General features: G+C 38.8%; 1 non-coding gene across 1 annotated transcript; it reads right to left on the minus strand.

Moving 5' to 3' along the window:
* Window positions 1–13,768: 13,768 nt before the first annotated feature.
* On the minus strand, window positions 13,769–13,875 carry LOC141699334 (small nucleolar RNA R71). The gene has a single exon (XR_012565804.1). It is a non-coding gene; the product is annotated as a small nucleolar RNA R71 (small nucleolar RNA).
* Between the last annotated feature and the right edge of the window lie 1,712 nt (window positions 13,876–15,587).

A 15,587-nucleotide genomic window follows, 5' to 3' on the forward strand; every position in this document is an offset into this window, starting at 1 on the left:
TCCAAATCACTACAAATCCAATCCAAACTCTAAACACACAAGCATCATGCTTCTCATTTACTATAACCATAAAAACCATCTTAATACTCAAAGTAAAGTTAGGGTTTGGAGGTGTTATACCTTCCTTGGAGTGATTAGAGTAGCTAGGAAGCCTTAAGAAGCCTTGAGATAGCTTAGGAATGCTTGGATCTTAAAGGAAATCAAAGAAAATAAAGTTAGTAATCTTGAAAACACTATTCATCATCTTCTTCCTTGAGTTATTGGAAGAGATTCATGAAGAAATAGAAGCTTAAACTCCTAGGATATGTTTATCTAATCATAAGGGACCTTGGGTAATTACCTTGCAAATTAACAAAGCTAGAAACTTGATTTTTGGAATTTTTCTCCTTGAAAAAAATGGAAAAGCCGTGAGCTATGTGTTCTTGGGAGAGTATTTGCTTTGTTGAATGTTTTTGTGGTGGAAAATGAAGTGAATTGGATATTTGGATGATTTGTTGGTTGTTTAAAGTGAGTGGAGTATGACTAAGCATGACATCATCTTGGTGACTTCATCTTTTGCCACTTGTCATCACTTGGTGGTGGAAGCATCTTCTTATACTAATCCTTGCTTAATTGTTTGGTTAATGACAGCTTATCTGTTATATGGTTCGCTTAATTTTCGTTCTCGTTTATCGTTTGAGGGATCATACCCGGGATCTTATTACTTGGGTTCCCCTAAACCTTTCTCAATATATTATATTTCTTATATGATCCTCTCTTATAATCCTTGAATTTAAATCCTTTTTATCCTGTTACCTTATACTCAATTCTTTCGGTATCTGGTGGATTTTCGGGAAAATAATCAAAGTGTTCGAATTTGGATTCTGACGTTCTTTACATACACTTATATACCAGATAGAGTACTAATAAGATCTCAGAATAACAATAAAAGAACCTCTACAAAGTGTGGTATGAAAAGTTTTCTTATTCAGCATAATCAGCAAAATCACTATTCATAAGGGTTCTAAAAAAAAATCCAAAAATTGGGCTTATTACAAAGTGTAACACTTGGTGACCCATTCTGCAATTTCTCTTTCATATTCGGCCATCAGAATTTCTTCTTCAAATCCTGGTACATCTTTGTGCTTTCTGGATGAATTGAAAATCTTGAGTTGTGTGCCTCTTATAATATCTCGTTCTTTAGTTCGGTCACCTAAGGAATCCAGATTCTTGATAAAAACTTAAATACACCTTGATCATCTTTTTGCGTGCATATTTCTTCTCTGGTCAGTTGATTTCTCTTCTGATATAATATCTCTTCTTGACATCTTATTATCTTTTCCAATAATTTTGGATGAAAGGTAATATCTTGATACATCTCTTCTATTCCTCCGCAAATACAAAGTTCCAATTGAATTCCTCAATCTCCTTGAACAATTATCTTGACATCGTCATTATTTTCAACTTCTCCTTCCTACTGAAAGCATCGTCTACCACATTTGCTTTTCCCGGGTGATAATGTATCGAGCAATCGTAATCCTTAATCAGTTCTAACCATCTCTATTGCATCATGTTGAGATCCTTTTGAGTAAATATATACTTCAGGCTTTTATTATCTGTGTAAATTTTGCATCTTTATCCATATAAAAAGTGTCTCCATATCTTGAGTGTGAATACAATGGCTGTTAATTCCAAATCGTGCGTTGGATACTTCAGTTCATGAGGTTTAAGCTGTCTTGGTGCATATACAATCACCTTATTGTGTTGATTAGCACACAACCCAATCCTTTATGTGAAGCATCGCTATATATCACGAAATCTCCTTTTTCATATGATAATACTAACACGGGAGCGGTAACTTACTTCTGCTTTAGCTCTTGAAAGCTTTCTTCACATTCTATATTACATTCAAACTTCTGGTTCTTCCTTGTTAACTTAGTCAATGGTGTGGCGATCTTTGAGAAATCTTTTACGAATCTTTTATAGTATCCTGCCAATCCTAGGAAACTTCTCACTTCTGTAGGCATCCTTGGTCTTTCCCAACTCATGACCGCTTCAATCTTTGCAGGAGCTACCCTAATTCCTTCACTCCTAATTATATGCCCTAGAAATTTGACTTCTCTTAACCAAAATTCACACTTTGAAAATTTTGCGTATAACTTCTCTTGTCTGAGAGTTTCCAACATTATCCATAAATGTTGCTCGTGCTCTTCTTCTGACTTGGAATATATTAAAATGTCATCAATGAATACCACAACAAACTTGTCCAAGTATTTCTTGAAAACTCGATTTTATTAGATCCATTGAAGCTGCAGGGGAGTTCGTTAATCCAAAGGGCATTGCTAAAAACTCATAATGTCCGTATCTAGTTCTAATTGTCGTGTTCAGAATGTCTTATGGTATGATCTTCAACTGATGGTACCCTAACCTCAAATCAATTCTTGAGAAACACTTAGCCCCTTTTAATTGGTCAAATAGATCATCTATCCTTGGTAACGGGTATCAGTTCTTAATCATTATCTTATTCAACTCAATATAATCTATACACACTCTCATACTCCTGTCCTTCTTCTTTACGAATAGAAATGGCACTCCCCACGCCGACGTACTTGGCCTTATTACTCCTTTATCCAAAAGCTCTTGTAGCTGACTCACTGCCTCTTTCATTTCTGTTGGTGTCATTTTATACGGTGCCTTCGAAACTGTTTCTGCTCCTCGCGTAAGGTTAATCTCGAACTCAATTTGTTGATCTGGCAGTAATCCTGGTAACTCTTCTGGAAACACGTCTAGAAATTCCTTAACCACTGGGATTTCTTCTATGCTAGGAACTTCTCTCTTTGTATCGACTACATAAGCTAAGAACGCTTCGCAAACTTTCGCAAGTAACTTTTTAGCTTGGACAACACTAAGAAACAATTGTCCTTGCCTCTGACCTCTAAATATCACCTTTTCTCCACTTTCCACTCTTAAATAAACCTTTTTAGATCTAAAGTCTATCTGAGCATTATTATTTCCTAACCAATTCATTCCTAATATTATATCAAATTCCCCTAACTTGAAGAGTATCAAGTCAACTGAAAACTTATGCCCGGAGATATCGATCTCACAGTTTGGGAATAATTGACTTATAGGTATCTTCTCCTGATTAGAAATTACCACATTCATTACTTCACTCATGGTCCTTCTATCACATCTTAGTCTATCAATAAAAGTTTCAAATATAAAAGATCTTGTAGCTACTAAGTCAATCAATGCATTTGCTTCAATATTATTCACCGAAAGTTTACCTGCTATCACCTCTAAGTTCTGAACTACATCCTTCATTTTCAAGTCAAAGAGTCCTAGATGACGTTTGTGGAGCTGTTTCTGATGGTGGAGGTAATTCCAATACCTCAGTTTGGTACAGTTGAACTGGTGGTTGCCATACTCATCATACTCCTGATTAGCCCTAGTGATTTGCATTCTCTAGCAATGTGTCATGGCTTCCCATACTTGAAGCATGTAACTCCCGATATCTGATCTTTACATTCATTAGCCAAATGGCCCTTCTGATTCCACCGATAACATGTCATATTAATCTTTTTGCACACTCATGGATGCTTCTTTCCATAATGCTTACATTCAACCCTTGATGGCCTATTCTCCCTTGCTTGGCCCTGATTATGCTGATAACTCCTTCGGTTATCCTGCCTTCTGTTTGTCTTTCCTTTCCTCTGGGAATTTCCACTTTTGTGGAACTCAATCCTCTTCGTATCCCTATGTTACGGATTCCCGGATCCTGATCTATCTCCGCAGAAAGACCCTTCCTTTTCTTGCTATCTCTATCCTTCCTAGATTGCACTCCGTTACTCTTAATCAAAGTTTCTTTCTACACTACTCATGCATAAGTATTAATCTCAAACATCGACACTCTATCTCGAATCTTGGTAACTCCGTAAACTTCTTCTCGTATTCTAAGACAGTCATACTTCCTAGCTTCAATTCCCAAAATTTTACCTACATTTGATTCTACATATACTGAGGGTAATACTTCTCCTGAAATTGTTCTTTGAACCTTTCCCAAGCAATCGTTTGAGTTTCCTCCAAAGCTCGCACTTAATCCCACCAATAGATAACTTCACCTTTCAGGAAATAACAAGCATACACCGTCTTCTGATCTTCTCCTAGTTGAACTAACTCGAAAGCTCTTTCCATCTTTTTTATCCATGTGTTAGCTACGACTGGATCAGTGGTGTCATGGAAAGAAGGAGGATTCAGCTTCTGAAAAGCTTTAAATGTAACAACTTGTTGGGGGGGTACTAGTGGACCTTGTTGATGTTAGTATTGATCATGATTCTCATAGATTCGAAATTGTTGTTTTTAGAATCGTTGTTTAAGAGTTTGTTGTTGCTGGGCTATTACATTGGTTTGTTGTTGCAAAGTTTCTAGTATTCGAAGTATATTGGGGTCTGTCGGGGTTGTAGTAGAGGTATTGGTTTACTGCGTCTTTTTAGGTGGCATGATTCTGAAATAGAAGATGTAACAAAACAGTTGTAAATATTTCAGATATTAGAAAGTTTGGGTGTTACAAGGTTAATGTAATCACATGCATTCGGATTCCAATTATTAACAGCAGGGGTTATGCATAGTTCTTAAAAATAAAAGCAAAAAACAACTAAAATTAAAAAAAAAGATAGTGCATAACTGAGAACAGAGTTAGGTTATATCACAACTGAATAAATTCTGAATTTAAAGGTCAACATCATAGTCTGAAAGATATAACTACATAAAAGGTAGCCAAATGGAAAAGGAAATAGGAATTTTGCTCCTAGTTTCGGCCTAACGGTCATTCTCCTAAGACTCCTCTTTATCGGCTCGAGCTATTGGGATCTCCTCCCACTACTCCCCCTGAAGTACCTCCAGGATGCCCTGGAGTTCATCCGCTACCATCTGGATGGTATATTAGCTGCTGCGGTCGCGGTGTGGTGGCATCTCCCCGAGCTTAGCCTTAACAAACTGCGTCAAGGACTCTAGTCTCGCAATCCATTGTGCCTTAGGTTCCTCCCCAAATCTTTGATCATCCTGAAAAGCTACTGTTATGGATTAAAAACTAAGATATATAATTGTTGTATTTATTACTGAGGAACGTGAGCTTCGAGGCTCGATTTGACTGCTCTTGTATTTCGTGACTCAATCTGCCTTAACAAGATGCCTACGTACCTTGCTGATTGCCAAGGATCAAGTCAAAAAATGTAGTTCTGATCTGTGGGGTGAGGCCCCTTATATAGATGTTGGAAGTCCTTGAATTGGACTTGGTATAGGAGACTTAGTGGTCAAGTCTCTGAATTAGAATGGACTTTGGAGTCCTAGGAAGTAGGAAGCTGGTTCCTTGTCCTATGAGGTTCCTTGGAGGCCAATCTACAAGGATTTATATCCCACTAGGACTTATCTTAATAGCTGTTTTTCTCCCCCATTAATTAATTATGAAATTAATTAATAATCAGGGTTTTGGGTCTTCTTTGTTCCATCAGGCCTGATCTGGTCCATCAGGCCTGATCAATGTGTTAACCTTTTTGGTCTGAATATCATACATCTTCTTATTGGGCCTTGCAGCCCAATTCATATGTAATTAATGCAACATTAACTACGTAATCATGATTTATTTATTCCCTATCATTTGCCCCCCAACTTTTGGGAAACATTGACTAGGTTTTGCAGAAGTTAAGTTCATTCGTTCCCTTACAAGGTATCGTTTTTGCGTAAAGTGTGCAGCGACCTACACATTTACAATGATTTTCTTTTATTCCTTTTATTCAGGAATAATCTTAATTTTCAGGAATTTTTCCCTTAATTCTGGGATTTTCCTTAATTTTCAGGAATTTTTCCCTTAATTCTGGGATTTTTCCTTAATTTCCAGGAATTTTCCCTTAATTCTGGGACTTTTCCTTAATTTCCAGGAATTTTTCCCTTAATTCTGGGATTTTTCCTTAATTTCCAGGAATTTTTCCTCTTAATTCTGGGGTTTTTCCTTAATTTTCAGGAATTTTTCCCTTAATTCTGGGATTTTTCCTTAATTTTCTGGATTTATTCCTTATTTTCTGAAAACATTAACGTTTTACAGAAAATATTTTAAGGAATTTCCTTATTTTCTGTAATTTTCCAGGAATTTTTCTTCTTTTTCTTCCCCCTTTTTCCTCTTTTTTTTTGAAATACCTATTTCGACCAGGAATCCCATTCGACCAGGATCCTGGTCGAATTATCCTTCATTCAGCCCTGGTCGACGGCATTTCGAGGAGGGCACTTTCGATCAGGAATCCTAGTCGAATTTCGGCCAGGATTTTCTCCTATATTTTTTTTCGAGTAGAAATCTTCGACCAGGATTTTTCTTCCCTTTCGGTCAGGATTCTCTGTTTTTGACCGAATTAGCCTTCTCTTGGTTGCCCAGGTCGACAGGATTTCGACCTCGACGATTTCGATCAGAATTCCTTTGTGTTTCGTGGTCGAATGGATCTCAATTTTGGTCGAATTAAGGCCGTTTTTCAGCCCTGATCGACAGGATTTCGACCTCAGGAGCTTCGATTAGGATTTCATTATATTTCCTGGTCGAATGGGTCTTGAATAGATTAATTTTTTGCATATATTTTTGTAATTTGGATTCGGGCCCTTAAATCTAGGCTGGATTCTTTTGGGCCAACCCCTTTTTTGGGCCTGTTTTTAGTAGCCTTCTTTTTTCTGGGCTTCAATAGCAAAATTTTGGGCCCATTTTTCTAAGTCCATCTAAGTTTTGCAATTGGCCCATTGTTTTTAACTGGGCTCCTTTTCCACCCTTTTTTTCTTAAAAATCATTTGGGCCTCAAACAGGGCTTTTTGTTTTTGGGCCTTGGTACTGGGCCTTGGGTTTTTATTAATCCTGGGCCTGAACACTTGGCTTTTCTGAGCTGGGCTTTTTGTACCTAATGCCCAATAATTCTTGGGTTGAGCTTCCATTTTCTAAGCCAAATTTCCAGAATCTTCTGGAATTTTGAGGTTTTTATGGAATTTTTCCAAAACATTCTGGATTTTTCTAGAAAATTTCCAAAATTCTTCCAACATTCTGTAGAGCATTTCAGAATGTTCCTGAACTTGGGCCCAAATGGGCTTTTTAAGGCCCATTTTCCCTTTTCTCCTCCTATATAAAGGTGGGAGGGGTGTGTTTTCATTCACACTCACCACTCTCCACTTCACATTTCTGTTCTAAACTCACAACTCTCTACTCCTTCCTTAGTTTTCCAGCCTCCCCTCCTTTCAAGGTTTCCAGGTTTTTCCCAGCTTTACTAATGGCTGACAAGAATTCCGAGAGGGCGGCCAAGATAGCCTCAGCTTCAAAACGAGGTAAGGATATCGAGATCCGTTCTTCATGCATGTCTTTAATCGATATGGTTAATACTAGGGGGATGAATATCCCTCTACTGCACATCTATATTCTTTTAATCATTGTAACACTTGGCACAATATTGATTTCGATAAACTAAATGCACGTTATAACGTCCTTCCTCCTCTTAGATTAGTTCCAATTTCTGGTGGTGACCGTACTTGCCACTGGAAACCCGCCACTCTTTTTATTTACACAGATGCCCTCGATGCTTGGCTTAGGTTCCCTTTTCATCCCTTCATTCCTCATCTTTTAGCCGATTTACAAATCAACCCATGTCAGCTTCCTCCAAACACTTGGAGGAACATTTTATGTTTTATGGTTTGCTGCCTTAGGGAAGGTTTTCCCCTTTCTATAGCTGTTTTTAGGAAGGTTTTTCAATGTTACAATACCGCTTCTGGTAATTGTGGTTGGGTCTATGTCAAACAAAGACCCAAATGTAAGCATATCTTTAACTGCGCCTCCATTCCTCATATTAACCAAAACTGGAGGAATAGTTTCGTCGGATTACGTTGGGAGAATGGCGACTGGGGAACACTATTCAGATCTTCCTTCGGGAAGGTTAGTGATGGTAGCCTCAAATCCATTCACTTAACTCCCGAGGAAACTAATATTTATAATGAGCTAACTCGGGATGACGGCACTACTACCAGCTGGACTCTCTTAAAGGAATTCTCCCTCATTCATGTGGGACTATCCTCTGTTTCTCAACAGGGTATTTTTCTTCCCTTCTCAATTTTATTTCATTTCATGCATTATTGACACCACTTATTTTGTTTTTTATCTTGTCTTGCAGCTGCCAAGGAGATCAACGAGGAGAACGTGTAAAGTTTTTCTTGAATGATGAGAAGATTTTTATCAGTACAGAGCAGCTTTCTTGAAGAATCCTGTGAAGAGGCCATGTGATTTCCTTCCTTCCCTTGTACTTGAACACTAATCTTTCAGGAAGATTTTTATGAGCATCAATTGCTCTTACTTCTTCTAGTTCATCCATGTAGAGATTAATCTCTGAAAATTCTTTGATGTCGCAGATGTATAGAAGATCTCCCTTGCTGACAGTTGGTTGAGCTTTGGTTTGTGCTTTGGATCTGAAACTCACAGGCTTGATCTTCTTGGTTGCTCTTATCTTTGTTTTCTTTGGCTTGTTGAAGATAGGTAAATTGAGTTTAGGAATTGGAAAGCTTTCCCAGTCTATTGGCTCATCCTTGGAAATTATAGGCTCACCATGAAAGTTCTTTGTTGGATCCACCTTGAATTCCTTATGCACCACTGAGGGTTTAGATGTTGGAGTTGTAGAAGTAGACTGTTTGGTAATTTAATCTTCCATTTCCTCGTCACTAAAGTTCAATTTTCTCTTTGAATGGAGCTTGTATTTGAAACTTCTTTTCTGTTGAGGTTCCTTGTGCATTTTCTCACCCTGATCTTTAGCTTCTACAGGTTGCTTTTCAGAGATTTCAGTTGCAGCTTTCACAGCTTAAAGTTTGGCCAAGATAGCATCTTGCTTCTTTTTCTGTTTGAGCTTTTTAGCATCTAAAGCAGCCTGCTTCTTTTCTTGCTTAATTCTTTCTTTTTCTTCCTTCTTAGCTGCTGCAAACTGAGGGTGTCCAGCCACCAAACAAATCTCTTTTCCATTCCTGTAGATTTTGGCAATTCTCTTCTTTTATACTGAATCAGTTGGATCCTTGAAGAATGCAATGGACCTTGCCAACAGCTTCTTTTCATCTGGTTTTGGAGTGTCAAACATGATATCCAAGGGATTCTTGTCTGATGACTTTGGATAATTCTTTTTGGCTTCAAAACCAGTTTGGCTTTTGGAGACTTAATACATGAGGTTTAGCCCTTTTCCAAGTAACTCAGACTCATTTCATTCACATGAATTTGCTTGACTTGAGAGTAGTGATGAAAAGTCTTGTCTGGTTTCTCTATCTATCCAAATTTTTCCTTGATACTTTCACTAAGATTTTTCCACTGTGCATCTACTGCTTGTTCAACATCCACTACATCACTTTGATTAAGGTGTTCACTTGACTTCAACTTAGCAGCTGCTAATTGGATTAGATCAATGTTATCCAAGACTGTTGGCTTTATGTAGGTTATTGCTGGAACAATTACTTTGCTGACTTGAATGTTTAATTGCTCCCCCTCACTTGTTGACCCTCCTTGACTAACTGGGACAAGTGAATGTTCTTTCTCCCCCTTTTTGTTAGCATCAAGTTGAGTAGAGGTAGGGAGTTGAGCAACAACCAGTTTTTGCAAGAGTTGAGTCTATTGAGCTTGATGAAGATGAATGGCTGTGAGAGATCCTTCCAGTGATTTGAGCCTGGTGTCCAGAGAGTCTACCTTCATTGTCAAATCAGTGTTTTTCCTGAGTTATCTTTGAATATCAAGCATTGTGGTGTTTGGAACCTTTGCATCCAATCTTTCAGACACATCTTGCTTGACTTGAGAGATTTCTGTTTTGAGTGCAGACATTTCTAGATCATGTTGAAGAGGCTGGATTTTATGCAGTTGGAGAGAGTTGAGATGAGCTTGGAGAAGCTTCTTGGCGTTGGCATTTGTGGAGGCATTGAGAGTCGTCGGGGTTTGTTGAATGATGTGGAAGAGGGTATACTTGAAGTGCTTCTCATCACATTCTTTAGAAAACACCTAAGATGGAATGTTGGAATTTGAGTTAGGGCCTGCTTCTCCCCTATAACCATGAACCCTTCTTCATCATCATATTCATCTCCAAAGAAGTCTTCAGAGCCACCTGAAGGATAATCAACATCATCATCAGCCTTGGTTGGCATGGATGTGATGGCATCCTTGGCCCTTTGCATTGAAGCTCTAGTGTGCACCAAGTTGAGTAGCTTCTCAGCCTCCTCATTGTCCAGTCCAGCCAAAATTTGATATGCTGTGACAGGATGAGTAAATGTCTCAGCATCCAAAGAGATAGAATCAATTGCAGCTCGATAATCTTGCTGAAATAGTTTCTCTTTGTCTGCATCACTGACATTCATTGACTCACTAACAATGGATTCCATCCTTATTTCTCATGTACCTTCTTTTCTCTCATTTTCTCTCTCTTTTTGCATCAAGGGCTCCGCTTAGCTCACCACCCTCACCTTCACCTACTAAGGTGGAACTCCCTTCACTCACTTTTGCCAGGATGGAAGAAATAGCCTGCATTAATTCTCTCATTTCCTTTCCTTTTTCCTGAGAGCAACTCAGCCTCTCACTCTGTTCACCCCCTTCCCTCAGTCCTAGAAGTGATTGTACTACTACTAGATCATCTACACTTGTGACAATAATTGAAAAATTAGTTTGTGTAGTGAGTACCGACGGATGAGGAACATCCATCGAAGTAGTAGTTAGAGATGCCGAAGGATGACTGCTGTCAGGCACATCCGTCGGGATACAATCACTAGCCGATGGATGAACAATATTCATCGGGATAGAAGAAAAGATAGAATGAGGAGTAGAAACTATTACAGACTCTGTGGAGATTGCTGATAATTTAGGCACAGATGTCTCATTAGTTCTTGAAAGAATAGGCAAGTTAGCGAACAAATCATCTAAAAGATGATGCTCACTTGCACTGAATTTTGGCTTCCCCAACAGAGTTAAAGAAGGAGAATCAGGAGTTGATGTGTGAATCATATCCACATCCAGAGAATTTATGGGAGAGTTTTGTGTGTGAGGTGCTTCTATGATTAAATATTTTGGCCGTGATTCCACATTTATCGGAGCCACATCAAACTGAATTTGAGATGGTACAGTGACTGAGTCTTTAGCTGCAGTTTGCACTGTGTGTTCCCTTTGTCTCCCCAATGGTTTTAGATCTCTTCTTTCTGGCATAAGTTTAGAGTGAGCTTGTGTCCCTTACCCTCTTGGTCTGTGCTCCTGGTTGGGAGCTTGTTTCAATAGTAGCATCCTTTTGGGAGGATGAAACTAGAGTTTTGTTATTTTTCTTATTAATCACCATAGTTTATTGGGAAACTGTGGTGTGGCTAGGCTTCGGTACACTCATCCCTCCATCCTTATTCTTGGGTTTTCTTTGATGTTCACCCTATCCCTCACCTCCCTTACCACCCTTCACACTCCCATCTTTAGTTTTGGTAGATTTTGCAACTGATTTCTTTTTAGAGACACCAGAGGGGGTTTTTTTGGTTTGGATTTGGAAATTTTTGTTTTGGTGGCTTGGGTATGCATCTGTTGGGTCATTGACACAGATGCCATAGTCACACTCAAAGGGAAAGAAATTTGGGAGGTTGGAATAATAGAGACAGTGGTGCTCATTGTTGAGTGGAATTTATGACACTTTATAATGCTATAAAAAGCTTTGAATTGATGTATTTGTACTCAAGTTGTTAAGTGTTTTAACGTGTTTTCTAGTATTTTTGCATTTCAGGCATTAATCTGTGAAACAGGTGAATTAGCATTATTTTGGTTCTAATATAGTGTCTAGGTGGTGTTGGAATAAAAGCTCGTTAAAAGCCAGCTCAAAGCTACAAGGAAGAGAAAGAATTTAGTTTTTGGCAGAAGCCCAGCGCGCCCGCGATGATCAAGCGCGCTACCGCGCCAGAACTTCAGAGAGCCAGCGCGCCCGTGTTGATCAAGCGTGCGGCCGCGCCGTATTAGGATGTCAGATTCCTGATTCTATTCTAATTCGATTTGGAAGACTTTTATGCTGCAAGTGGCTGCTATATAAATAATTTTTAGGTCGTTTTTAATAAGGAGAGACAAGGGAGACACTTCAGAGCTAAGGAGAAGACGGCAAGAGACCTATAGCACAAATCAACAAAGGCGAAGACGATCTAGTTTATTCTTGTGAATCTTTGTTTTGAGTTATAATTTTGGATGCTAGTTTCTTGTTTTATTAAACCCATATTCTTGTGTTATACTCTGTTATTTATTCGTTATAAAGACTACGTTTATTTTACCATGCTTTCATCGGAACCCATGTTGATGATGAGTCTGATCATGGGCTAATCGTTATCGTGGGGTTCTAGCAGATTTTTTTATGGATTTCTTTAGTTAAATTATTTGTATGCCTTAGCATGTGGTGATTGATTGATAACCTAGTATTGGTTGTACGTATTTGTCTTATGATCGTCGCGAACTTATAAGATAGTGTGTTAATTCTTAATAAAGTGAAAGTGAATTTAAGGATTTAGAACTTGCCATGCTAGCATAGGTTCATGTATTGTTATGCATGATTCATAGGTTATTTTAACCATCTTACTTGCCCTGTGTAATCAAGATAGATGACTTGTGCTTAAACCGTTATATTGTAAAATTCTATAGACATATAGGGTCTCAATATAATTAGTGTCTATTCAGCTTCTATTTCTTTTGTGGATGTCTGGTAGTACAGTACTCGTGCAACGAAAGTTTGCGTCTATCAGTATCGTGTTGTCTGGTTAGTATCATCACCATTGCATGCTATGGTTAAGAGCAATAAGGCTATTGAATAAAGTATTTAATGAAGTTAGAATCCCATTTTTGTCATATATATTAATTCAATTAACCTTATTCTCGTAGTTATAATTGTCAGTATAATTCTTAGTTATAAACAACCTCAAATTGTTATCGTCTTAGCATTGAATAATAACCATACATTGTTGCTTAAATACATGAATTAATTAGTTAACCAATACAGTCTCTGTGGGAATGAACTAGAAAAGATTATATACTACTTGCGAACTCGTATACTTGCGTGTATTATTAGCGCCTATTTAGCGACTAACAAGTTTTTGGTGCCGCTGCCGGAGACTGAAGTGTTAATTTATTAGTTGATGTATTTTCCATCAGTGGTCGTTAAAGTTCATTGACTCGGACATTGTTACTTAACTGTTTCCTTATCTTATTTCAGGTACTCTAGCGAGGGTGATGCATACGCATTCACGTACTCATAAGAGAACACTGGATAAAGCCGAGAAAAAATTTGTGGTAGTTCGTAGAGAAGTTTTTGAGGAAGAAAAGAAGGTCGAAGAAGAAGAGAAAGTTGAAGAACCAGCATTAGTAGAGATGGGTGATCAAGCAGAAAATCTGAAGGCTTTGATGGACTATTCTCAGCCTAAGATTAATTACATTCAGTCAAGCATCATCAGACCAGCCATCAGGGCTAACACGTTTGAGATCAAGTCAAGCACAATTCAGATGATACAGAACTCAGTTCAGTTTGGGGGTAATCCTATTGAAGACCCAAACATGCACATCAGGGATTTCCTCGAGATCTGTGACATTTTCAAGTTCAACGATGTTTCTGAAGATGCCATTAACCTGCGACTGTTCCCATTTTATTTGAGGGACAAAGCGAAGTGTTGGTTACACTCTCTACCAGCAGGGTCTATCACCACTTGGGAGGATCTTGCGCAAAATTTTCTCATTAAATTCTTCCCTATGGTGAAGACTGCTGTAATCAGGAATGCTCTTACTCAGTTTGCTCAGAAAACTGGAGAATCTCTGTGTGAGGCTTGGGATCGATATAAGGAGATGCTAAGGAAGTGCCCACACCATGGCATGCCTGAATGGATGATTATTAACTGTTTCTACAATGGATTGGGTGCTACTTCTAGACCCATGCTTGATGCAGTATCAGGAGGAGCCTTGTGGGCTAAAAGCTACGATGAAGCTTATGAACTCATTGGATTGATGGCTGCTAATGAGTACCAGAATCCTTCCCAAAGACTTACTCATGGAAAGGTAGCAGGAATTCTGGAGTTGGATGTAGCAACTGTTATCGCTGCCCAACTTATGGCCTTGACGATGAAGGTGGACACTTTGGCTAATTATGGAGTTAATCAAATCACTAGTGTCTGTGAGCTATGTGTTGGTGCCCATGAGACTGATCAGTGCGCAATTTCTAATGAATCAGCTCAATTTGTGAGCAATTTCCAGTTATCGCAGCAACTAATGCCAGCAACTATCATCCCAACAACCGCAATCATCCTAATTTTAGTTGGAGCAACACTCAGAATGCGGTTCAACAGCCCTATCAGCAGTATTCAGCTAAGCAATAAAACCCTCCCGGTTTTTAGTAACCATCCAAGGCAATAACTCCAGCTGCAACAAGCCAATGAAACATCTGAATTAGAGGAGTTGAAGCTTATGTGCAAGAGTCAAGTCGTTTCTATCAAGACCTTGGAAAATCAAATTGGATAAATTGCCAATGCCTTGCTAAATCGTCATCTTGGTACACTGCCCAGTGACAATGAAGTGCCAGGAAAGAAGGAAGGTAAGGAGCAAGTAAAGGCAATCACTTTAAGGTCTGGAAAGGTTGCGACCCTGAACAAACTCAAGCGTTGACTGAAGAAGCTGAAGCTGAGAAAGAAGTAGAGCAGCAGGATAAAAAAGTGGAACCAAGGAAGACTACGATTGAGCACACTCCTCCTAGGGGTAATACAAGGGAGAAGCAGATCTATCCTCCACCGCCTTTTCCCAAGCGGCTGCAGAATAAAAAGCTGGACAAGCAATTTGAGAAGTTTCTGGAGGTGTTCAAGATACTTCATATCAACATACCTTTCGCTGAGGCTCTTGAGCAGATGCCTAGTTATGCAAAGTTTATTAAAGGTATTCTCTCTCGAAAGGTGAAGCTAGATAATTTAGAGACTGTCGCTCTCACGGAGGAATGCAATGCTATGCTGCAGCAGAAGTTGCCTCCGAAGCTGAAAGACCCAGGAAGTTTCACTATTCCATGTACTATTGGGAAAGTGTCTTTTGACAAATGCTTATGTGACTTGGGAGCTAGCATCAATCTGATGCCATTGTCAATCTTCAAAAAGTTGGATTTACCTGATCCAAAGCCTACATACATGACTTTGCAGTTGGCCGATTGTTCTACTACATACCCACGAGGTATTGTTGTGGCGCCCTCAAACCCGGGTCAGAAGTTTGGGGTCCACACACACCTTATCTATAGCATGTTTATAACAATAATAAGGATAATAATAATATACAATGACCTTACTTACCAACTACCACGGACCGCAACAGGTTAAAGTATGCACACAAGCCAAACACACTATTATATTACAAACCGTTCAAATCACATCTATTCAAACTCAAAACTGAGTATTAAACATTATTACAAACTTTTACAACTTAAATTATCCAAAAGAAGCCTACTAGCTCAGCTTCCTCAACCTGAACCCCTAGCTCTCGTGCTGGATTGGGGATCCTCGTTACCAACTGGTTCCTTTTTAACTGGAAAGAACATAAACAACATCGCACAAAT

Source organism: Apium graveolens, chromosome 11, assembly GCF_009905375.1.
Source record: "Apium graveolens cultivar Ventura chromosome 11, ASM990537v1, whole genome shotgun sequence".
In the NCBI taxonomy this organism is placed as follows: domain Eukaryota; kingdom Viridiplantae; phylum Streptophyta; class Magnoliopsida; order Apiales; family Apiaceae; genus Apium; species Apium graveolens.